This window comes from Eurosta solidaginis, chromosome 1, assembly GCF_040869045.1.
Source record: "Eurosta solidaginis isolate ZX-2024a chromosome 1, ASM4086904v1, whole genome shotgun sequence".
Lineage (NCBI taxonomy): Eukaryota > Metazoa > Arthropoda > Insecta > Diptera > Tephritidae > Eurosta > Eurosta solidaginis.
Genome location: NC_090319.1, coordinates 82,553,125 through 82,578,979, shown reverse-complemented (window position 1 = coordinate 82,578,979; position 25,855 = coordinate 82,553,125). Strand labels below are relative to the sequence as shown.

Genomic DNA, 25,855 nt, shown 5'->3' with positions numbered 1-25,855 from the left:
CAGTATATAAGTAAATTATGTCAACATTCAACTCCAGTAATGATGTGGTGCAACAAAATACAAAAATAAAAGAAAATTTCAAACTGGGCGTGGCTCCGCCCTTTTTAATTTAATTTGTCTAGGATACTTTTAACGCCATAAGTCGAACAAAAATTAACCAATCCTTTTGAAATTTGGTAGGGGCATAGATTTTATGACGTTAACTGTTCTGTGAAAATGGGCGGAATCGGTTGATGCCACGCCCAGTTTTTACACACAGTCGTCCGTCTGTCCTTCCGCATGGCCGTTAACACGATAACTTGAGCAAAAATCGACATATCTTTAATGAACTTAGTTCACGTGCTTACTTGAACTCTCTTTATCTTGGTATGAAAAATGAACGAAATCCGACTATGACCACGCCCACTTTTTCGATATCGAAAATTACGAAAAATGAAAAAAATGCCATAATTCTATACCAAATACGAAAAAAGGGATGAAACATGGTAAGGTAATTGGATTGTTTTATTGACGCGAAATATAACTTTAGAAAAAACTTTATAAAATGGTTGTGACACCTACCATATTAAGTAGAAGAAAATGAAAAAGTTCTGCAGGGCGAAATAAAAAACCCTTAAAATCTTGGCAGGTATTACATATATAAATAAATTAGCGGTATCCAACAGATAATGTTCTAGGTCACCCTGGTCCACATTTTGATCGATATCTGGAAAACGCCTTCACATATACAACTACCACCACTCTCTTTTAAAACGCTCATTAATACCTTTAATTTGATACCCATATCGTACAAACTCATTCTAGAGTCACCCCTGGTCCACCTTTATGGCGATATCTCGAAAAGGCGTCCACCTATAGAACTAAGCCCCACGCCCTTATAAAATACTCATTAACACCTTTCATTTGATACCCATATCTTACAAACATATTCTAAAGTCACCCGTGATCCACCTTTATGGCGATATCTCGAAAAGGCGAACACCTATAGAACGAAGGCCCACTCCCTTTTAAAAATACTCATTAACACCTTTCATTTGATACCCATATTGCACAAACGAATTCTAGAGTCACCCCTGCTCCACCTTTATGGCGATATCTCGAAACGGCGTCCACCTATAGAACTAAGGATTACTCCCTTTTAAAATAGTCATTAACACCTTTCTTTTGATACCCATATTGTACAAACAAATTCTAGGGTCACCCCTAGCCCACCTTTATAGCGATATCTCGAAAATGCGACCACCTATACAACAACTACCACTCCCTTTTAAAACCCTCATTAATACCTTTAATTTGATACCCATATCGTACAAACACATTCTAGAGTCACCCCTGGTCCACCTTTGTGGCGATATTTCGAAACGGCGTCCACCTATAGAACTAAGGCCCACTCCCTTTTAAAATACTCATTAACACCTTTCGTTTGATGCCCATATTGTACAAACAAATTTTAGGGTCACCCCTGGTCCACCTTTATGGCGATATATCGAAACGGCGTCCACCTATGGAACTAAGGATAACTCCCTTTTAAAATACTCATTAACACCTTTTATTTGATACCCATATCGTACAAACGCATTCTAGAGTCAACCCTGATCCACCTTTATGGCTTTATCCCTAAATGGCGTCCACCTATAGAACTATGGCCCACTCCCTCATAAAATACTCTTTAATGCCTTTCATTTGATACACATGTCATACAAACACATTCCAGGGTTTCCCTCGGTTCATTTTCCTACATGGTTGTTTTCCCTTATGTTGTCACCATAGCTCTCAACTGAGTATGTAATGTTCGGTTACACTCGAACTTAACCTTCCTTACTTGTTTAATTATGTAGAGGCGCCGAGGATTATATGATTTTCACCCATTACGCCATAATATCCACTTAGACTGATTCGAAAGCGGCATCCTTGGCCGAATAGTCACTCCCTAACGTTTCATTGTATTTCTCTGGTGTAGCTCGGAAGCATATCGCGACAAAAGCATCCGTTGGAACGTCTTCGGAGCTAGACCTAGAGTTTCTAGGAAAGTGACGTCGACGAAGGTATGAGTTCGAAGTCGCATTCCTATAGCTTCTGTGCTGGCATATGGTGTGAGGGTCAGGAGGCGTGGTAGCGACTGGTGGTCGGGATTTCTACTGTTCGCACATCGGGAATTTTAGCTCTTAAAAACAGCCGAAAAAACTGGAGACGCCCTGTGCCAGTCATGAGTATTAATGGATCAGTAATAGCAACCGTAAGGCGCCTTTGTGCGTGACCGCCAAAGAGCCACAAATGATTTAAACAAATTGTGTTCGCGACGATTAATAGGAATTAACACTCATCAGACGCAACAGTACCAATTCCAAAGACAGGGGTTAGGTTTGAAGCCTCTCTGGAGTAAGTGAACGAGGGATAATCCCTCCGCAAGGAGCTACTCCTGAAAATGTTTGAACGGTTTGCGATATCTATAGGCAAAAACACCGAATCTTTCCGAAATGGCCAACACGTTGATTTCCTTCAATACATACAAATAAAACTTTTTCTAAATACTATTTTTTAAATTACAAAAATCAAGCTTTTTAAAGTAAGAACACCAGCGTACGCTGGCGCGCCGCCCACGCCGCCGCCGTCGGTATATAATAGAGCCTACGCCGCCGCCGCCGATAAAGTGATCGGCGTAAACCTCTAGTTAGAACTATAACTATGTCAAACGAAGATGAAGTGACTGTCAACTTAGGCGACTTTTCTTAAAGGCGTAGAAATCTGTAGAGATCCGCGCTTGACGCCGTATTCCCAAAACCAGGTGGTGTTGCCGCGGCCTACCCTGAGGATCCCGAAATCACTTCTACATTTGAATTATAAATAAAGGCATTTTTTTTTCACTCAACCCATTTAACCTTGAATAAATGTTTGGTTAGAAGTGCCTAATTAAAATTTCAAATTTGAAAAATATTTACACAGCTTTTTAACACGCTTATATTAGTTTCACTTTACATATATTTGTTTGCAGCTCTCTAGACTAGGCGCGAAGGTGAGTTAGACCCAACTAGCGGCAATTATTGACGTGGTTGAATAAATCGATACAAAACGAGTTGTTCTTAATAGCGGAGACACGAACCTCTGTGCTACGTGCTACGGTGCTATCAACATCAAATATCTAAGTGGATGGTAGATACTAAAACGGCACCATATTTGCGTGTTTTTTAGTTTTTATCCTATATTTATATTATTAAAATGACATTTCTATAGAAATTTCTGTAGCTTTATATTTTTACTAGCTTATGCCCGTGGGCTTTACCCCACGTTTCTATAAAAATATGCAGGCTACTCGTAACTGGCCATGGATAAAATATGGACGGCTTTTCGAGATATCGCCATAAAGGTGGACCAGGGGTGACTTTAGAATTTGTTTGTACGATATGGGTATCAAAGGAAAGGTGTTAATGAGTATTTTAAAAGGGCGTTGGCCTTAGTTCTATAGGTGGACGCCTTTTCGAGATATCGCCATAAAAGTGGACCAGGGGTGACTCTAGAATTTGTTTGTACGATATGGGTATCAAATGAAAGGTGTTAATGAGTATTTTAAAAGGGCGTGGGCCTTAGTTCTATAGGTGGACGCCTTTTCGAAATATCGCCATAAAGGTGGAGCAGGGGTGACTCTAGCATTTGTTTGTACTATATGGGTATCAAATGAAAGGTGTTAATGAGTATTTTAAAAGGGCGTGGGCCTTAGTTCTATAGGTGGACGCCTTTTCGAAATATCGCCATAAAGGTGGACCAGGGGTGACTCTAGCATTTGTTTGTACGATATGGGTATCAAATGAAAGGTGTTAATGAGTATTTTAAAAGGGCGTGGGCCTTAGTTCTATAGGTGGACGCCTTTTCGAAATATCGCCATAAAGGTGGACCAGGGGTGACTCTAGCATTTGTTTGTACGATATGGGTATCAAATGAAAGGTGTTAATGAGTATTTTAAAAGTGCGTGGGCCGTAGTTCTATAGGTGGACGCCTTTTCGAAATATCGCCATAAAGGTGGACCAGGGGTGACTCTAGAATTTGTTTGTACGTTATGGGTATCAAATGAAAGGTGTTAATGAGTATTTTAAAAGGGCGTGGGCCTTAGTTCTATAGGTGGACGCCTTTTCGAAATATCGCCATAAAGCTGAACCAGGGGTGACTCTAGAATTTGTTTGTACTATATGGGTATCAAATGAAAGGTGTTAATGAGTATTTTAAAAGGGCGTGGGCCTTAGTTCTATAGGTGGACGCCTTTTCGAAATATCGCCATAAAGGTGGACCAGGGGTGACTCTAGAATTTGTTTGTACTATATGGGTATCAGATGAAAGGTGTTAATGAGTATTTTAAAAGGGCGTGGGCCTTAGTTCTATAGGTGGACGCCTTTTCGAAATATCGCCATAAAGGTGGGCCAGGGGTGACTCTAGAATTTTTTTGTACGATATGGGCATCAAATTAAAGGTATTAATGAATATTTTAAAAAGGAGTGGGCCTTAGTTCTTTATGTGGACGCCTTCTCGAGATATCGACAGAAACGTGGACCAGGGGTGACTCTAGAATGTGTTTGTACGATATGGGTATCAAATTAAAGGTATTAATGAGGGTTTTAAAAGGGAGTGGCCCTTAGTTGTTGCGTTTTCGCGATAGTTGTTGCGTTTTCGCGATATCGACCAAAATGTGGACCAGGGTGATCCAGAACATCATCTGTCGGGTACCGCTAATTTATTTATATATGTAATACCACGAACAGTATTCCTTCCAAGATTCCAAGGGCTTTTGATTTCGCCCTGCAAAACTTTTTCATTTTCTTCTACTTAATATGGTAGGTGTCACACCCATTTTACCAAGTTTTTTTCTAAAGTTATATTTTGCGTCAATAGACCAATACAATTACCATTTTTCATCCCTTTTTTCGTATTTGGTATATAATTATGGCATTTTTTCATTTTTCGTAATTTTCGATATCGAAAAAGTGGGCGTGGTCATAGTCGGATTTCGGCCATTTTTTACACCAATACAAATTGAGTTCAGATAAGTACGTGAACTGAGTTTAGTAAAGATATATCGATTTTTGCTCAAGTTATCGTGTTAACGTCCTAGCGGAAGGACAGACGGTCGACTGTGTATAAAAACTGGGCGTGGCTTCAACCGATTTCGCCCTTTTTCACAGAAAATAGTTATCGTCCTAGAATCTAAGCCTCTACCAAATTTCACAAGGATTGGTAAATTTTTGTTCGACTTATGGCATTAAAAGTATCCTAGACAAATTAAATGAAAAAGGGCGGAGCCACGCCCATTTTGAAATTTTCTTTTATTTTTGTATTGTGTTGCACCATATCATTACTGGAGTTGAATGTTGACATAATTTACTTATGTACTGTAAAGATATTAACTTTTCTTTTAAAATTTGAATTAAAAAAAAAATTTTTTTAATAGGTAGACGTGTTCGTTCTCCGATTTTGCTAATTTTTATTAATCAGACATATAGTAATAGGAGTAACGTTCCTGCCAAATTTAATCATGATATCTTTAACGACTGCCAAATTACAGCTTGCAAAACTTCTAAATTACCTTCTTTTAAAAGTGGGCGGTGCCACGCCCATTGTCCAAAATTTTACTAGTTTTCTATTCTGCGTCATAAGTTCAACTCACCTACCAAGTTTCATCGCTTAATCCATATTTGGTAATGAATTATCGCACTTTTTCGATTTTTCGAAATTTTCGATATCGAAAAAGTGGGCGTGGTTATTGTCCGATATCGTTCATTTTAAATAGCGATCTGAGATGAGTGCCCAGGAACCTAAGTACCAAATTTCATCAAGATACCTCAATATTTACTCAAGTTATCGTGTTAACGGGCAGACGGACGGACGGACGGACATGGCTCAATCGAATTTTTTTTCGATACTGATGATTTTGATATATGGAAGTCTACCTTCTATACCTGTACAACAAACCGTTATCCAATCAAAGTTAATATACTCTGTGAGCTCTCCTCAACTGAGTATAAAAACAGACGTTTTCCATGTCAGCTTAACACGGACTTTGCATCATCCAATTCATCAAGTTATTAAAATAAAACATTAAAAGAAAAGTTATATAATAATTTTATATGCTCACTTTGCTTATTTTTTTCAAGAAATTAATAGTGAACAATGAATTCAAATAAAATGAACAAATGCGAACATGTTTTCAAAATGTCAAGTTGTTTAAAAAAGCAAAATACCCAAAAAGGTGCCGATTTTTAAAAAAAATTGTATATTGCGTTTGGCTAAAAGAATAAACGAAATCAGTGTTGCAAAATCCTATTGTAGGTTCTAGGGGCATAAACACTCATTTGAAATGAGTCTTACCTCAAACTTAAGTTGAGGATATATGTACGTATGAGAAGGGTTTGAAAAATCGCTTGGCCTAACATTCAAACATCTGTTGTTTATTTGCGAAATAATGCAATAGCTTCTGAAATGTTAATTTTGATTTTCACACTTCATCCTTCAACACCCAAGTCTCCCGGTTTGACATAAAGTTGGCGGCCCTATCCAAACTAGTCCCTTGGAGTGAATCACATTGATTATAGCCTATCAAACAAGTTTAAATATCACCTACACCTTGCACTCAGAGAAAAACGCCGTTCTAAAATCCAGCACCACCGGACTCAATTCAAGCTTTTCATGTTCTTACTTTTTGGTTCTTGAAAAACGAACGACCTGTTCTTAAAACAACAACCATGTGCTCGAACTGACACCATTTTCTTGAAAAGATATCAGCTGGTCTTAAAATATGAACAAATGTTTTAATAATGAGAACAATGTTCTTTGTTTGAGAACAATGTTCTTAAATTAAGTTAAAGAAAAAAGAAACGGTACAATTCGTGTGCACTACAATGTTAAATACAACATTTGGCACGAAGTATCAAGCAGTTGTAGAGGCCCAGCGGTTATGGTGTATGTTGTGGTTGCGATCGCGTAGCGCGAGTTCGATCACCGTCAAAGTCTAAAATTTTTTAAAACACATTTTTTTACTTTTATTTTTCGTTCAATTATTTTTCTAATTCTCAAACGTGTTATGAAATCTTTTAAGTATATATACAGATTACATCTTCAAATAAGAATAATTTCTCAATAAGAGAAACATATGAAAAAATGGATATTATGCATTTTGTCGTAAAATTTTGGATTTCAATAAAACTTTTTTGTTATAAATATTTTTTATTCATGACAAAAAAATTATTATTAATAAAAAATAAATGGGTACCTATTGAAAAAAATACTTTCCCCTCCCATCAATAATCAAGCACAAACTGTTCTTGAATTGAGAACGAAAACAGTTAAATCGACCACAAGTCGTTCTCGAAGCGTGAGAAGGAAAAATCTTATTTTAAGCACAAAAAGTGCTTGAAATGAGCACATACGGTTCGCACATCAATACCAAACCGGTCATAATATAAAAACGGTGTGGTTGGAAAAACTGTTCTTAAAACAAGCCCTTCGGTCACGAGTTAAGAAAAAACGTTCTTAACAGACTTTTGTCAACGAATGTTCTTAATTTTGAACTTGTTTCGTTCGTTTTAGAACGATTTTTTTTCTGAGTATACGGCTCCTTTTACTGGCATATGCTGATGACATTGATATCATCGGCCTAAACACCCGCGCTGTTTTACAAATGTGAATACGTAGGCAGATATGTATATTTACCAGGTGAGGCAAAGTGCTGAAGCAAAAGCATTCCCAAGACAGTCGAACTAATGACCACGTGTGCTACTACCCTAAAGTAGTGGACAGTCGAACTAGTCTGAAAACTGAAACTACGCGGTCATCCATAATGAGCTCTTATATCATAAGGCCGGAAAACAGCAGTTAACATCTTTCAACTTAAAAACGGTCGACTTTCATTCTAAAATATCGTTTTGATTTAACTATTGAATTCAATGATGTGAACATTATTTTTTAATTATGTAGAGGCGCCGAGGATTATACGATTTTCACCCATTACGCCATAATATCCACTTAGACTGATTCGAAAGCGGCATCCTTGGCCGAATAGTCACTCCCTAACGTTTCATTGTGTTTCTCTGGTGTAGCTCGGCAGCATATCGCGACAAAAGCATCCGTTGGAACGTCTTCAGAGCTAGACCTAGAGTTTCTAGGAAAGTGACGTCGACGAAGATATGAGTTCGAAGTCGCAGTCCTATAGCTTCTGTGCTGGTATATGGTGTGAGGGTCAGGAGTCGTGGTAGCGACTGATGGTCGGGATTTCTACTGTTCGCACATCGGGAATTTTAGCTCTTAAAAACAGCCGAAAAAACTGGAGACGCCCTGTGCCAGTCATGAGTATTAATGGACCAGTAATAGCAACCGTAAGGCGCGTGTGCGTGACCGCCAAAGAGCCACAAATGATTTAAAGAAATTGTGTTCGCGACGATTATTAGGAGTTAACCCTTAACGCAGCAGTACCAATTCCAAAGACCGGGGTTAGGTTTGAATCCTCTCTGGAGTAAGTGAACGAGGGATAATCCCTCCGCAAGGAGCTACTCCTGAAACTTTTTGAACGGTTTGCGATATCTATAGGCAAAAACCACGAATCTTTCCGAAATGGCCAACACGTTGATTTCCTTCAATACATACAAATAAAACTTTTCCTAAATACTATTTTTTTAAATACAAAAATCAAGCTTTTTAAAGTAAGAACACCGGCGTACGCTGGCGCGCCGCCCACGCCGCCGCCGTCGGTATATAATAGAGCCTACGCCGCCGCCGCCGATAAAGTGATCGGCGTAAACCTCTAGTTAGAACTATAACTATGTCAAACGAAGATGAAGTGACTTGGAGTGTCAACTTAGGCGACTTTTCTTAAAGGCGTAGAAATCTGTAGAGATCCGCGCTTGACGCCGTATTCCCAAAACCAGGTGGTGTTGCCGCGGCCTACCCTGAGGATCCCGAAATCACTTCAACATTTGAATCATAAATAAAGGCTTTTTTTCACTCAACGCATTTAACCGTGAGTAAATTTTTGGTTAGAAGTGCCTAATTAAAATTTCAAATTTGAAAAATATTTACACAGCTTTTTAACACGCTTATATTAGATTCACTTTATGTATATTTGTTTGCAGCTCTCTAGACTAGGCGCGAAGGTGAGTTAGACCCAACTAGCGGCAATTATTGACGTGGTTGAATAAATCGATACAAAACGAGTTGTTCTTAATAGCGGAGACACGAACCTCTGTGCTACGTGCTACGGTGCGATCAACATCAAATATCTAAGTGGATGGTAGATACTAAAACGGCACCATATTTGCGTGTTTTTTAGTTTTTATCCTATATTTATATTATTAAAATGACATTTCTATAGAAATTTCTGTAGCTTTATATTTTTACTAGCTTTACCCCACGTTTCTATAAAAATATGCAGGCTACTCGTAACTGGCCATGGATAAAACATGAGTTGGTAAGATTGACTCCTGCTACAGCTAATGGCTGTTGCTGTATGATATATTCATATTTGTAACAGGATTCCCCTCGCGTAGATAAGGTTGACAATTGAGTTGCAGAAGCTCTGAAGCTATAAAGGGTTGTATTGCGCTCATCAATCCCTTGATTCGCAGCTAAGCTTCATTGAATAGGAAATTTGAGGCATTTAAAATTGAAAAGACAAATCTATCGGTATCAATGAAATCCTTGGTTTTAAACTTTTTTGTTTTCGAAATTTTCCCATAAAATGAATTGCTTCAATGACATTCGTAAAATTTTTGTGATGAAAAGCCTTGTCCTTCCCACTACATAAGCGTGGATAATCGAAATAACAAAACATAAATATTATGATATTATGCGCCCTCTTTTAAGGATCAATCGATGAGGAGATACTTCGGATGGGTCAAAAGAGCTAATAAACTCAATCGGATATGCACAGCTTGGGACTCTTCCACGACTGTGTTAATATAGTGATAAGTTTTCTTGGTTCTAGTGATATTAACATCCTCATTTTAAGGTGCCTAAAATGCTTCTTCTCAAATCCATTTATAGTTTGTAAAGATAGATTCAATATTTGGATGAAACATTAGCTATTAAAGCTTCAGGTGATGTCATAATTTCTCAAAAACTTGCAGGAAAAGAAATCAAATCTGTTAGTGAAGAAATAGGAATTTTGCCATAATTAATTTCAAGAAGTTTGTTAGCAAAAGCTGCTGCTGAAGTGTTTCCGCCAAAATGCCCTCTCATATTTCTAAAGAGAGTAAATTTTTGTACGTAAAGCCGTCTATAGACGAAAGAGCACGCATTCACTTCAACTGCGGCTGTTCCAGCAAGTAACAGGAAAGCGCCACGTTTGGTATGATCATTACACCTTAAATTCTTAAAGGTTCGGTCTAAAACTTGCATCGACTGTTTATGAGTCATGGTGCACACATCGCACACCCTCACTTTGGCCTGACCGTTTGCTTATGTTGCACATCGGTGTATCAGATTTTTGCAGACAGTGGTCATTTAAATGCGGAGTTGTACATCCACTACACAAAGGGTAGCCGCGGTATCTGAGAAAGCAACTGCCATGGTGATATCTCTTTTTGCTCTTACATCAACTAATAAAAAATTAAACTAATGTTGGCCGACCCCGTGATTTTTAAGGAACAACGTTATCTGCGATTGTGACCCCTCAGTCACAGCAGCTTTTTAACGTGACTGTGACTGAAAAAAAAAAACAAATACCACGCGAAGAGGAATCAGTTTTATATTTTTCCCTGCGGATTGTGTTTTGCGAATAATAAACTTTGCGTAATTTTTTGGGACATCCAATGTTATTCAGTCGCAGCTTAAGTAACTTGCTCATTGTATTGGTTCATATCATAGAAGCGATGTATTCCTGTCATGAGAGCTATGTTTGAGTCTGTGATTGGTAACGGGAAATAAATGCTGTCACAGGCAATCAGTCATTAATATTCCGTGTAAGCTGTCGCTGAAATGTACTATGATATTTCAGTAGCTGTGACAAAATCACAGGAACATGGATATTTGCCAACTCTAAATTAAACAGAAATGTTTTTTTCCGGTTCCTCCAGGCTTATCCAAAAATACCAACCCTAAAGATAGCATAAAAGAATACTAAAGGAATAACAGCCAAACCCAACTCTGCAATCAAACTGTACGTGTTGGAATAACCTTTTTTTTAAGGCAGCCATAGTTCTGAAAGTCCCATTTTTCTTGTTTTTTTTTTTTTTTTTAATTCCATATATTACTGGTGCTGTTAGAACTTAACGTAATAGAGCTCCTTACAAATTTTCACTACTCCATTTGTATGGGATGTGCCGCGCCCCTTCTTGATCACCCCTTATTTTCTTAGTGGTGTTAGGGATTGTTCCAATTTAACTCTTTACTGGATTTCAATGTTCTTGGAATACTTCCAGAGTTATGCTATATCAAACATTCCATTTGTATGGTAGGTGCCACTCCCTTTCTTTATATTGAAGTTATGTTAGCCTATGATCATCTTTGGAAGGTTTCTAGTGGGTGATTCAAATTTAGTTGTGATCGGCCGATCCGTTAGGGCTCAACCTGATTTATACCTACATACAAACATTCATAATTTTAACTTTATATATATATATATAGATAGAACATGTGGATAGACTGAAGTTAACAAAAAATTTTAACGGCGGAAGATTAATAAACATCCAAAAGGAATAACAGCCAAACAACTCTGTTGTCAAACTTTAGCTGTTATAATAATCTAAGTTTGTACGGCAGCCATAATTCTGAAAAATCCCATTTGTAGGGAAGGTGCCACGCCCCTTTTCCCGAATTCAACATTTTAATGGAGGTTGTCTAAGCTTTGGGCAACTGAGGGCGAGCAGTTTAATAAGAGTTATAAATGAGTAATTTTATGTGCTTGTAAGCGTATGAGTCGTGGCACAGTGGCTGACGTACCCGACCAAACGCCCGGGGTTGCGGGTTCAACTCCCACCAAGCATTCCCTTTTTTTAATTTATAAATTATTATTATTAATGGACTGTATTGAGTTTATGGGGTTTTTGATTCAATGTATTCCATTTATTGAGTTGGGTAGTTTTAGGGTTATTGGTGTATTTAAGTCATGGGAGGATGCATAGCATCAGTACACCTTTATTTATTTATGTGGGGGCGAGCACTGGGGGGCTCTGAGGCTTCGCTCTACTGAGCCACCTCATCCTCTATTTGAAGAACCCTTTAAAATGTGATATGGAGGCGAGCACGGGACGGCTCTGAGGTATTGGCACCCCATTTTCTACAAGAAAAACCTCTATTTATTTAATTTGGGGCGAGAGTTGGGCACTCTGAGGTTTCGCTCTAATGAGCCACCTCATCTTCTATTTGAAGAACCCCTTCAAAGTGTGATATGTAGGCGAGCACTGGGCTCTGATGTATTAGCACACCATCCGAAGAACCTCGTTTTTAATTAAAAAACTCAAACTATGTCTTTAGAATATTTCACTAACCAGTTGAGAATTACAAGCACACTCAATGGCTACTGAAACAAACGAACGAAAAATGTTCATAGTTTAAGTCGCTTAAACAGAGGTGTTAGGACTTAACCTCATATAGCCCCTTACCAATTTTCATTATCCTACCATTACTACATCAAGAGATATGCAGTATGATAAATTCTATTTACATCGGAGGTGTCACGCCCCCTTCTCCCCCACCCTACATTTTCTTGGGGGGTTAGGGATTGACCTCATATAACTCCTTACTGAATTTCGATGTTCCAGCATGAATACCTTCAGATTTATGAAGCACCAAATATTAATTTTGCATGGGAGGTGCCACGCCCCTTTTATATATCGATATTATTTTTATCCTACGACCATCCCTGGAAGGTTTCTAGTGGGTTGTGTACATTTGGTTGTGATCGGTCTATCCGTTTAGGACGCAATTCGATCTATACATACATACATAATTTGAATTTAATATATATAGAAGATAGATAGATAGATAGAACATGTGGATAGACTGAAGTTAACAAACAATTTTAACGGCAGGCAGTTTTAGATGCCCACAACGGGAAGGAAGCAGCCAGATTGCCCTATGAGATAGTTGCAACTCAATTTAAACCACTGTGAAGCGGCCCAAGACCTCTTATCCCAAACAATGTTTGAAGGAGGATTTGACTTAGCGGTACTCTCTGAGTCATACAAAAATAAGCAGGAGCAAGGTTGGTTCACGGACTCGGTTGGGAAAGCCTCAATTTGGATACCAGGAAGACTTCTTCCGCAGGAAAAGATTGGCAAACATTGGCAGGATTCAAGTGGGCAAAAATCAAAGGAATATACATTTTTAGTTGCTATGCACCTCCGAGCATAAGTAGCACAGAGTTTGAGAACATGATTCTTGGGATGACCATAGAAGCACAGGGTAAACACCCGCTTATAATATGTGGAGACTTCAATGCATGGTCAACTGTATGGGGTAGTAGTAGAACCACCGATAGAGGTAGAGTTCTTCTCGAAAGCCTTACACCCCCGAGGCTAGAACTTCTGAATGAGGCAGGGAAATATACATTAGAAACTGGCAATACACGCTCCATTATAGTCTCACGTTTGCTATTAGCGAAATAGCTAGACGAGCAAAATGGTCCAACAGTAACGTCTACACACACAGCATAAGGTTCATTTTATGAACCTCCGAAAAATGGACGTGCGCTTTGCACGACCCCAACTCACTCCACACCAAACACGTATTTGTTGTTTAAGTTTTTGTTCTTTTATTTATTAGAGTTTTCGTATGATAAATGTTCTTCAGTTAATTGTACACTTTATTTAGTTTTAATTTTAGTTTGTACAAATTGATTTTAACTTCACCACTTAGTTCGTGTTTTCTTGTTGTCCAAATTTATATTAATGGCCGGTCTTTTTCTGCCGAGCCGAATTGCTCTGTTTCCAAGTTTTCCAACACCTGTTGTTCGTTCCCAGTAGACAACGGGTGTTGCAGCAATTTGGAAACAGGGTGACATTTTTATTATTTGTTAAGGCTCCGTTACATCAACCTTTTTGGGGAAAAGAAGAATTGACAAAGTGATCAATTTTGTCACATTATTCTTTGGCCAAAAACTTATAAAAACTGTTGCGAACAAACGAATATATATTTATATTAGGGTGTACCTCCTCTTTTTAATTCGTTGGTTCGGAACCATTTTTATTACTTAATTGAAAAGATTTTATACATTGAATACTCTAATTGTAGATATATTTTTGTAGTTTATGGTAACTTAAATAAAAGATATAAATATTAATAATATTTAAATTTACGACAAAATATGTTGAATGTTTTTTTGTAAATATTTGTGTTTTATATATTCAATTTAAAGTATTACGTTTCTATTACATATTAAATATGTATTTTTTGTGTTATGAACAATTTTTATAAAAAAAAAAGTTTTTTTAATATACAAAGTTTGTGTTATTTTCTCTTTTTTTTTTTTGTTTTAACAGTTTTTAAGCCTTCGTGGCTGCTTAAATGCTAGTAGGAAAATTTTGGACTTGTTTTTCAATCAAATTTAAAGTAAAAGTATTAAATTAATGTTAATTTACTTTACTTAGGCGGTTTTTATGTACTACTTTTTCTTTGTTTTTAACTTCATGGAAAATAGTTACGTTAGGTTCGTTAATTTTGGTTATAATAAACGGACCTTGATAAATATTTTCGTGTTTATGTGGTTCTTTCTGTAAAAGTACTTTATCTCCGATTTTGACAACTAAAGGTCGTGCCGTTTTATCGTACATATTTTTACTTTGTAACTTATTTTTATTAATTAGGTTTTGTGCCATTTTGTGTGCTTTCTGCATCCTAAACTTAACTTCTTTGGCATAGTTTTCGACATTATAAATTGGGTCAATTTTTTCTTTTGTCAATTCATTAGGCAAAGTTGCCTTTTTCCCAAAGGCTACCTCGACAGGAGAAAACTGATTGTCGAAAACTGTGCTGCTGGTAGTATTTTGTAGGAAGGTAAAGTATTTTAAATAAACATCCCAATCAGAAAAAGTATCTTTTAAATATGCACGTATGTATTCATTAAAAACTCTATAATTACGTTCAATCGTGCCAACAGTTTCGTGATGGTATGCCGTTGAAAAATTATGTTCAATATTTAGAAGTTTAGTTAATTCTTCAACTAATTCATTTTTAAATTCTGTACCTAAATCTGATTTTATGGCATTCATTGTGGCGTATGTCAAAATTAAGCCTTCAAAGATTTCTGAAGCTATTGTTTTTGCCGACTTGTCTGGCACAGCGACTGTTACCAGGTCTTTAGTCATGTGGCAAATCATGGTAAGTGCGAACTTGTTACCATATTTGGACTCAGGTAGGGGTCCTATTGTGTCAATTACTAGTATATCGAATGGTTTACAAGGAGTTGGTGTTAAAACAAGTTTTTCTTTCGTTTTAGGTTTAACCTTGTTTAAAAGACAATCCTTACAATTTTTGATATATTTCGATATATCACGAGTCATGTTCTTCCAATAAAATTTTGTTCGTAATTTTGCTTAAAGTCTTTTCATTCCGCAATGTCCACCAGAAATTGGATCATTATGGTAAATTTTCATTAGTTTTAATTTTGTATCTTCATCTGTTACTGTCTCCACTGGATCTGTTAGTATAATTTCTAATGATTTTAAAATTTTATTTCCAATATTTTTGAAATTTTTAATAGTATAATGTTCGAACAAAATATCGTTTTTAGGCCATTCAATCTGCTTAATTTTGTGTTTGCCGGCTTCTGATTCTAGCCTCGAAAGTAATTTCTCTAAAGTCATTATTTCGTTAACAAGCTCAAAACTAAGTAACTCGAGTTTCTTATGTTTAATATGCGCAAAAATTCTTAAACTTGTTGTTTTATTATTTTTATCGTACGTAATTGCAGATCTTATTCGTGGAACTTTTTTCGAAAAATTAAATGAAAATTTGTCGTAGACATGTAAAGTAAGTTGTCTTTCGTCGTTTTTGTCTGTTTTAATATGAAGATTATTGTCGTTTTGCCGTTTTGTCATTGATCTTGTCTGAACTGCTAAAATTTGTTTGTTCGATTCCTTAATCTCATCGATTGTAATACGCGATAGTGCATCAGCACCAACGTTTGATTGACCCTTTATGTAAACTATAGTAAAGTTATATTCTGCTAATTCTAATCTTATTCTTGAAAGTTTTGAAGATGGGTCTTTCATATTGAAAAGGTATACTAGAAATCTATGATCGGATCTTACAATGAAATGGGTGCCATAAACGTATGGTCGAAATTGCTTGATTGCAAAGTAAATAGCTAAAAGCTCTAATTCTATAAAGGATTTTTTCTGTTCGGCTTTATTAAATGCTTTAGAAGCGAAACAAATTGGTAAATCACTACCTTGCTGTTCTTGACTCAAAATAGCGCCACATCCAGTTGTGGAAGCATCAACAGTAATAATGAATTGTTTAGTAAAATCTGGGTATTGAAGTAATTTTGGTGAAAGTAATGCTGCTTTCAAAGATAAAAATGCTCTGTCGCACTCTACATCCCATACGAATTCAACTCTTTTTCTGCTTAATCCGTTTAGAGGCGCTGCCAAAGACGCAAAATTAGGTATAAATCGTTGTAATAGTTTGCAAACGCGACGAATCGTCGTACCGCGTCTTTATCGGTCGGGTTTGTATACTTTTTAACTGCGTTTATTTTGGAGTCGTCTGGCAACAAACCTTTGGCTGAACATTTGTGACCTAAAAATGTAACTTCTGGACGTAGAAAGTTTAATTTATTTGGGTTAAGCTTGAGATTGAAAGACCTACAAGTATCGAAAACTTTTGAAAGATTTTTAATGTGGTGTGCTTCACTACAACCTATGACGATAATATCGTTTACGTATAAAAATGCGACATTGGGTGGTATACCCGAAAAAGCTATTGTCATCATTCGTGAGAATGAATTTGGTGCTATATTTAAACCGAATGGAAGCACTTTCCATCTAAATGCGCCGACCGAGGTGCTGAAAGATGTAAGTCACGTGAGTCAGGATGCAAGGGGATTGATGAAATCCTGAAAAAAGATCTAATGTGGAAAAATACTTTGCTCTACCGAGATTGTCTAAAATATCGTCAACTCTAGCTAGTGGGAATTTATCAGCAATGAGTTTTTTGTTTACTGCGCGAGATTTACGCGTAGATGTACGCACATACGATAAGCTTTTTGACCATTAGTATCTTTCTTTGGGACTACAATCAAGGGACTATTGTAATTGGAATAACTGGGTTCAATCAAATCGTTGTCTAACAATTTATTTACTTGGCGATTTATTTCTTCGCGTTGAGAGTATGGCAATCTATAGTTTTTAACATATACCGGTTCGTTGTCCGTAAATCTTAATTTTTGCTCGTAGAAGTTATTTAAAGTCATTTTGTCCGTGTCAAGATCGAAAGTGTCGGCATAATCTATGCAAAGGTCAAGTAATTTACTTGGAGCATGTTGAGGTATTTGATTTTTTTAAATCGAAATTAGTTTTTTCGTACGCTTGTCTTCTGTTTCTGTCTTGTTAATTGTATAAACATTATAATTTGAAAGTTTTTCTGTCCGAATACTTTTTCTTTTGACATACTTTATATCATCCGTGGTGTTTATGACTTTGATTATTTGGTTACTGGAATTTCGTTTGGTTCGGTTGAATCTCCTAAATCAAAAAGTCTGAATATTTCACAACTTGGCGGAATGATACAAGTGTCGCTTTCTGTTCCGTGCAGGATTGGTATCGCGACTTTTTCATTAACTACCCAAGAGGAAATACTATTTTTTCATAATTAATAATGCATTTGTTAATTTTCAGAAAATCTTTACCCGGTATGCCATCGGATGGAATATTAAAGTCTTGATTTACTACATGTAAAGTATGTTTAATAGAAAAGTTTGAAAAATTTAAATTCGCGGTAATTTTACCTAAAGTGGAAACTGAATTAGAAGTGACACCGCTAATGTTAATAATGTCGTTTGTATTTAAGGAAATGTTACTGTCTATACATGATATTTTTACTAAAGAAATGTCTGCTTGAGTGTCTACTAAGAAAGAACAAAATTTTTGTGACTCGTTACGTTGTAACTCTATGAAATCTGAATAATTTAACTTTAAACAATAGATGCTAGTTGGTGAGGGAAATTCGCTTACTCGGTTAGTACGTCCTCCCCCAGTGTTCGCTCCTGAGGGGCGCTGGCGTTTAAAGCGCGAACGTTTGCGTTTCGACCTCTACCGTTTGAAGATCTTGAATTGTTGCTTCTATTGTTACTATTATTTGTATTTGAATTGGAATTAATATTTGTACGCGTATTATTATTGTTGTTATTCTGGTATCTATTTCCATTATAATTCCTATACCTTTGATTGTTGTTGCTGTTGTAGTTGCTGTTGTATGCAAATGAATTATTATTTCTATAACTAGTATAGCCGCGATTTGGGTAAAAGCCTCGATAACTACCACGTGAACTTCTAAATGTGTTGTTACAACGTGATCGAAAAGCTAGAACCTGACGTTCAGTTACTTCGTTCTTTTGTTCTACAATTAATTTTGCTACCACGTCTTTCGGATCAGTAAATGCCGCTGAGGCTAAAATAGTTTTTACTAAATTGGATTTTGCGTTTAAACGACACACGTTAACAGTTTGTTCGACTGCCATTTCATGAGCTTTCGCTTGAGTGATCCCTTCAATAATAAGAGACAGCTAAAGTGAGTCAGCTAAATCTTCAACTTTTTTGGAAAAATTTGTATAATTGTTCCCGTTAACGTGCAACGCTGTAATTCTCCCTGCTACAACTTTCGAGTTGTCCGGTTTGATCCTACTACGTAGAGCTGTTTTAATTTCATTAACTGAATTTACTTGTCTTGGTATTGCTTCACAGGCTTTATCCTCTAGTTTTGATTTTAGGAACGCTATAAAAGTATTAGTTAAATCTGCAGTAGCGAATTGTTCAAGTAATGCAATTTTGTCTATAAAAGAATCAAGTGCTAGAGGTTCACCACTGTAGTTTTCTCTAATAGAATGAGCACATGTGTTAATGAAAATTCTCTTATCCTCTGGTGTTGCCATAATTGGATCGTTAAGATCTGACTTTAAAGTAGAAGAAGTTGAAGTTAATATTTCACTATTTGAATCGATAAGATTTGAAACTAAATTAGAAGTTAAATTTTTACTGGAAGAATCTTCGAAGCCTGGGAAATCTGCTGAAAACGATAATTTATTTTCCTGTTTGGTGACTTTTTTGGTCGAAGATGAAGTTAAACTTTCGTAGCTTGAGGCTGATTTATCGGAATCGGATTCTGAATCTGAAGTTTTTTGTACTTGCTTACCACTTCTAAGGTTGTACATATGAAATTTACAGAATAGCATAGATAATTCAGTTCAAACTATGAAATTAACGAAGTACTTATTTGAATGTCTGAATTTATATTTAAGCTGAAATATTAAGGAAAAAGAAAAAAAATTTGTAAAATTGAACTGATTTACAGGTGAATAGTCGCTAAAGAAATATCTAACAATTATTTGAAGAATTAATGAAAACTGCATTATACTTGTATAGAAAAATTTTTAAGAAGTAATTCAATTTAAACTTTGCACAAAAGTATATAGGTATTAATTGGTAAAAATTTCAAAATTGTTGTAACTTGTTCAAAAAATCCATTTATATTCACAGACGCGCCGCTTTGTAAAAAAAATTCGTATATTTTCACAGACGCACCGCTTTATATAAAAAATCTCACTTGGTTTTTCACGGAACCACCGTTTATATAAAAAAATTTAATTGGTTTTTAACGGAACCACCGCATATTTCAAAAAAAAATTTAATTGATTTTTTTTGTTTCAAACACCGTTTTTATCAAAATTCCAAAATTTGCACGTTACAAACTGCTTATCAAGTTCAACAGTCTTATAAGGTGAAAATTAATATTATGCTTGAAACCGAAGTAGTTAAATGTAGAACGCATCACTTTAAAAAAATCAAAAATGTATATATATATATTATAACGCACCGCATAAAAGAAATTTGCTGTTTTCTATACATACATACATATATGTGTTATAAAAACCGTAGGCAAAAATTTGTTAAATACATATATATATTATACTTATGACTGCTGCTGCTCCAACCGTAAATGCTGCCGCTGCCATAAACGCTGCCGCTGTCGTCACCAATTCTGCTGATGCCGGAGTTGTTTCTGGCGGTCTTCGCCGGCGCTGCCGCTGCTGGTCTCGATGTTAATGCTGGCGGTGATGTTAAATGCTGGTGGTGGTGGTGGTTAAAAAAAAATGGCGATGATATGAAGTTGGCTAGTGGCGTGGGTTTATATCCCGTTATGGCATATTATATTATACTATAATTTCCAATTTTTCTCTTCCAATTACTTTCGTTGTATTTAGTATAGTTTTTAGTTAACTTTATTATATTAAAGATTTTGTGTTACCTCTGTTAAATTTAGTCGTAGTATTAGTTTTGTTGTATTAAAGGTTTTCCCATACTTCAATTATACATCTTCACCGCCACTGCCACTTCATACCACCATTCTCGCCCAAAATGTAAAAGAAATGACCGGGCTCCAGCCGTCACGGTCGCCATATAAAGTCCTGTCACGGTCGCCATATAAGGTTCATTTTATGAACCTCCGAAAAATGGACGTGCGCTTTGCACGACCCCAACTCACTCCACACCAAACACGTATTTGTTGTTTAAGCTTTTGTTCTTTTATTTATTAGAGTTTTCGTATGATAAGTGTTCTTCAGTTATTTGTACACTTTATTTAGTTTTAATTTTAGTTTGTACAAATTGATTTTAACTTCACCACTTAGTTCGTGTTTTCTTGTTGTCCAAATTTATATTAATGGCCGGTCTTTTTCTGCCGAGCCGAATTGCTCTGTTTCCAGGTTGTTCCAACACCTGTTGTTCGTTCCCAGTAGACAAAGGGTGTTGCAGCAATTTGGAAACGGGGTGACATTTTTATTATTTGTTAAGGCTCCGTTACAACAGCTATTAGCCTAGAGCTAGTGGAAACTGCACCAAGGAACGCTTCCAACCAACTGCAAAGAATAAGATGGAAACAACACCTTTTAAACCCAGAAGTATTTTATGTTGTATGGAGCGATGCTGTAATACGAAGGACACATGCGGAAGATCTTTCGTTTCAAATATCTAAGTCATTAGGTATGGCGTGTGATGCTGCCATGCGCAGAAGTCGCGCAAAAGTAAATCGGACTCCGGTATATTGGTGGAACGAGGAAATAGCGGAGGAGCGTAGAAAATACCACAAGGCACGGCGAAGGGCACAGAGGGCACGCTCGTCCCCACGATATGATGAGCTACACAATACCTATATAACCCAAAGAACGACGCTTAAAAATACTATAAAAAAGAGCAAGAGAGCCTGCTTCAAGGAACTGATGGATAGTGCTGATCTTGATCCTTGGGGATTGGCTTACAGAACGGTGATGGCGAAAATTAAAGGGCGGAAATCAGAGCAGCCTACATGCCCGATACTAATGAGAAGACCATCCCTGGAAGGCTTCTAGTGGGTTGTGCAAATTTGGTTGTGATCCGTCGATACGTTTAGGACGCAAGTCGATCTATACCTACATACATACACACATAATTTGAATTTTATATATATAGATAGATAGCTAGATATAGATGAAAAGCAAATAATGTGTTCTATCGTATACTGCCACATAACCAGAGTTGGGGTCAGTGCAATAATATTTGAGTGAGAACACTACTTGAAATAATCAAGATCTTGTTCAAAGTGTGTAGCGCTCATGTCAAATATACCCAACAGGGCCATTCGCGTATCCAATTGATTTCTACATCAGGTGATATTGCCACAATAGAATAATTATTGTAGATGTGACAATAAATACCTACATACTTTTTGCATAAACTCATAGCGGGATAATCAGGCGATTTTTGAGAATAAAGAAAATGAAAATATATTAAAAACTTGTGGCGCTACATGTTGCAGTCGGTCTCTTAATTTCGGCACAAAATACTAGTTTTTTTTTTATTTGACAGGGTTTGGTTTAAGCCAGGAGTATCAATATGACAGGATCAACTGTAAGGAAACAATCTTGTATAACGAAGTTACCTACTTAATTCTAAATTTCTGGAAATTGAACAATAAAACAATTCTACATTTCAATTATATAGAAAGGAAAATTTTTATTTTTTTTTTACTCAACCCATTTAACCTTGAGTAAATTTTTGGTTAGAAGTGCCCAATTAAAGTTTCAATACCCTTAATGAAGAAAAATATTTATACAGCTTTTTAACACGCTTATATTAGATTCACTTGTATGTACATATATTTGTTTAACTCTCTAGGCTAAGCGCGCAAAGGAGAGTTAGACCCATTTAGCGACAATTATTGAAGTGGTTGAATAACTCGCTACAAACAAGTTGTGTTTAATAGCGGAGACACTGTACGGTACTTTTATTATATTGTTCTTGTTATTTTAAATTTAATACAACTTAAATCATGTTTCACTTTGACCTGTTATAATACTTATCAAGTTGTTTAAATATTTATTTTTCAAAGTATTCTTTCAAAAATTTGCATTCAGTTGTAAAAATAAAAATAATAACATAATTTTAGGAGTGAACAAAAAAATATCTTTTCATTTAAATTAAAAGTGGTAAATTTATAGATACCACTCCATTGGCGATTCGCCAGTCTGTGAAATGTAAAAAGTGAAAACTTTATAAATTAATTGGACTAATTTTAAAACTAAAAGAACCCCAAACTATTTAAATAAAAAGCAAATTAGTTGGGTTGTAATTAAAACAACTCAACTTTCAGACAACTCAACTCCTGTTTGGTATTACGAATTACAACTTATTTCAGTTGAAGTTGAATTGATGTTGCCAACCTAAAAAATTGATGATTTGACAGATAAATGAGCAGTTGATCAATTTGTGGCGGATATTCAAGCATTTGCAAAAGTGATTTTTTATTAATAACAAAATGGGTATCAATTAAATAATATTAAATTTATTTTTATAAAACTTTTTCCGAGCTCTAGGCCATGTAAATTGAAAAATATTTCACAACTTGGCGGAATGATACAAGTGTCGCTTTCTGTTCCGTGCAGGATTGGTATCGCGACTTTTTCATTAACTACCCAAGAGGAAATACTATTTTTTTCATAATTAAAAATGCATTTGTTAATTTTCAGAAAATCTTTACCCGGTATGCCATCGGATGGAATATTAAAGTCTTCATTTACTACATGTAAAGTATGTTTAATAGAAAAGTTTAAAAAATTTAAATTCGCGGTAATTTTACCTAAAGTGGAAACTGAATTAGAAGTGACACCGCTAATGTTAATAATGTCGTTTGTATTTAAGGAAATGTTACTGTCTATACATGATATTTTTATTAAAGAAATGTCTGCTTGAGTGTACTAAGAAAGAACAAAATTTTTGTGACTCGTTAAGTTGTAATTCTATGAAATCTGAATAATATAAGTTTAAACAATAGATGCTAGTTGGTGAGGGAAATTCGGTTACTCGGTTAGTTCGTCCTCCCCCAGTGTTCGCGCGAACGTTTGCGTTTCGACCTCTACCGTTTGAAGATCTTGAATTGTTGCTTCTATTGTTACTATTATTTGTATTTGAATTGGAATTAGTATTTGTACGCGTATTATTATTGTTGTTATTCTGGTATCTATTTCCATTATAATTCCTATACCTTTGATTGTTGTTGCTGTTGTAGTTGCTGTTGTATGCAAATGAATTATTATTTCTATAACTAGTATAGCCGCGATTTGGGTAAAAGCCTCGATAACTACCACGTGAACTTCTAAATGTGTTGTTACAACGTGATCGAAAAGCTAGAACCTGACGTTCAGTTACTTCGTTCTTTTGTTCTACAATTAATTTTGCTACCACGTCTTTCGGATCAGTAAATGCCGCTGAGGCTAAAATAGTTTTTACTAAATTGGATTTTGCGTTTAAACGACACACGTTAACAGTTTGTTCGACTGCCATTTCATGAGCTTTCGCTTGAGTGATCCCTTCAATAATAAGAGACAGCTAAAGTGAGTCAGCTAAATCTTCAACTTTTTTGGCAAAATCTGTATAATTGTTACCGTTAACGTGCAACGCTGTAATTCTCCCTGCTACAACTTTCTTGTTGTCCGGTTGGTCCTACTACGTAGAGCTGTTTTAATTTCATTAACTGAATTTACTTGTCTTGGTATTGCTTCACAGGCTTTATCCTCTAGTTTTGATTTTAGGAACGCTATAAAAGTATCAGTTAAATCTACAGTAGCGAATTGTTCAAGTAATGCAATTTGGTCTATAAAAGAATCAAGTGCTAGAGGATCACCACTGTAGTTTTCTCTAATAGAATGAGCACATGTGTTAATGAAAATTCTCTTATCCTCTGGTGTTGCCATAATTGGATCGTTAAGATCTGACTTTAAAGTAGAAGAAGTTGAAGTTAATATTTCACTATTTGAATCGATAAGATTTGAAACTAAATTAGAAGTTAAATTTTTACTGGAAGAATCTTCGAAGCCTGGGAAATCTGCTGACAACGATAATTTATTTTCCTGTTTGGTGACTTTTTTGGTCGAAGATGAAGTTAAACTTTCGTAGCTTGAGGCTGATTTATCGGAATCGGATTCTGAATCTGAAGTTTTTTGTACTTGCTTACCACTTCTAAGGTTGTACATATGAAATTATCAGAATAGCACAGATAATTCAGTTCAAACTATGAAATTAACGAAGTACTTATTTGAATGTCTGAATTTATATTTAAGCTGAAATATTGAGGAAAAAGAAAAAAAATTTGTAAAATTGAACTGATTTACAGGTGAATAGTCGCTAAAGAAATATCTAACAATTATTTGAAGAATTAATGAAAACTGCATTATACTTGTATAGAAAAATCTTTAAGAAGTAATTGAATTTAAACTTTGCACAAAAGTATATAGGTATTAATTGGTAAAAATTTCAAAATTGTTGTAACTTGTTCAAAAAATCCATTTATATTCACAGACGCGCCGCTTTGTAAAAAAAATTCGTATATTTTCACAGACGCACCGCTTTATATAAAAAATCTCACTTGGTTTTTCACGGAACCACCGTTTATATAAAAAATTTTAATTGTTTTTTAACGGAACCACCGCATATTTCAAAAAAAAATTTAATTGATTTTTTTTGTTTCAAACACCGTTTTTATCAAAATTCCAAAATTTGCACGTTACAAACTGCTTATCAAGTTCAACAGTCTTATAAGGTGAAAATTAATATTATGCTTGAAACCGAAGTAGTTAAATGTAGAACGCATCACTTTAAAAAAATCAAAAATGTATATATATATATTATAACGCACCGCATAAAAGAAATTTGCTGTTTTCTATACATACATATATGTGTTATAAAAACCGTAGGCAAAAATTTGTTAAATACATATATATATTATACTTATGACTGCTGCTGCTCCAACCGTAAATGCTGCCGCTGCCATAAACGCTGCCGCTGTCGTCACCAATTCTGCTGATGCCGGAGTTGTTTCTGGCGGTCTTCGCCGGCGCTGCCGCTGCTGGTCTCGATGTTAATGCTGGCGGTGATGTTAAATGCTGGTGGTGGTGGTGGTTAAAAAAAAATGGCGATGATATGAAGTTGGCTAGTGGCGTGGGTTTATATCCCGTTATGGCATATTATATTATACTATGATTTCCAATTTTTCTCTTCCAATTACTTTCGTTGTATTTAGTATAGTTTTTAGTTAACTTTATTATATTAAATTATATTAAAGATTTTGTGTTACCTCTGTTAAATTTAGTCGTAGTATTAGTTTTGTTGTATTAAAGGTTTTCCCATACTTCAAT

General features: G+C 35.8%; 1 protein-coding gene across 1 annotated transcript in view; it reads left to right on the top strand.

Annotated features, from left to right (window-relative positions):
* The first annotated feature begins 22,963 nt into the window (after positions 1-22,963).
* The window catches only part of LOC137236370 (ELMO domain-containing protein 2), a 99,165-nt gene continuing 96,273 nt past the window's right edge, over positions 22,964-25,855 (top strand). The window contains exon 1 of the mRNA XM_067758874.1: positions 22,964-22,984. The gene's annotated coding sequence lies outside the window, so the exon portion shown is untranslated. The remainder of the gene's footprint in view (positions 22,985-25,855) is intronic.